The sequence below is a fragment of the Tupaia chinensis genome, unplaced genomic scaffold, assembly GCF_000334495.1.
Source record: "Tupaia chinensis unplaced genomic scaffold, TupChi_1.0 Scaffold000237_1, whole genome shotgun sequence".
In the NCBI taxonomy this organism is placed as follows: domain Eukaryota; kingdom Metazoa; phylum Chordata; class Mammalia; order Scandentia; family Tupaiidae; genus Tupaia; species Tupaia belangeri.
In genome coordinates this window covers 3,103,540-3,104,248 of record NW_006159715.1, presented here as the reverse complement: position 1 = coordinate 3,104,248, position 709 = coordinate 3,103,540, and the positions used below count along the sequence as shown (strand labels likewise).

The following is a 709-nucleotide window of genomic DNA, read 5'->3' as shown; positions in this document are numbered from 1 at the left end:
GTATTAAGTTGGATGTGATGAAAGTGTCCTGTAGAAAGTGTAAAGAATGTTGGGCCGGCAAGTGGCATGGTGGTTAAAGGCGCTGGACTCCCACATGGCAGACCACGGTTCAAGTCTCAGACCTGGTGGCTTGCTTTCTCACTTCCTCTCTCTCTCTCTCTCTGTCTCTCTCTGATCAAACTGAAAAATAATAATGATAATAATAATAAATAAAGTTAAATAAAATAATCCTTTAAAAAAATAAAGTGTAAAGAATGTCTGAGGCTGTGCTCGCTTCGGCAGCACATATACTAAAATTGGAACGATACAGAGAAGATTAGCATAGCCCCTGCGCAAGGATGACACACAAATTCGTGAAGCGTTCCATATTTTTGGAAAATCATTTGCTGAGAACATATATGTGGATGTACTTGATTGAGACAATGCACAGTGTATTTTGGATGGAAAATTCATTTGTGTGTTGTGATGGTGTAAAGTGAATTAATAAAAAAAAAAAAAAAAGAATGTCTGAGGCTTGTAGGTAGTGTGATAGGGGTGCTGGATTTCCACATGGCTGACCACAGTTCAAGTCCTGGACCTGATGGCTTACTTTCTCTTTCTCTCTTTCTTTCTCTCTCTCTCTCTCTCTCTCTCTCTGTCCCTCTCTGGTCAAATTAAAATAAATAAATAAGTAAGTAAGTAAATATACAAATAAATAAAGTTAAATAAA

The 709-nt window shown here is 37.4% G+C and overlaps 1 non-coding gene across 1 annotated transcript; it reads left to right on the top strand.

Annotated features, from left to right (window-relative positions):
• Window positions 1–266: 266 nt before the first annotated feature.
• Window positions 267–373, top strand: LOC114007809 (U6 spliceosomal RNA). Its single transcript, XR_003549396.1, has one exon. It is a non-coding gene; the product is annotated as a U6 spliceosomal RNA (small nuclear RNA).
• Window positions 374–709: the final 336 nt, after the last annotated feature.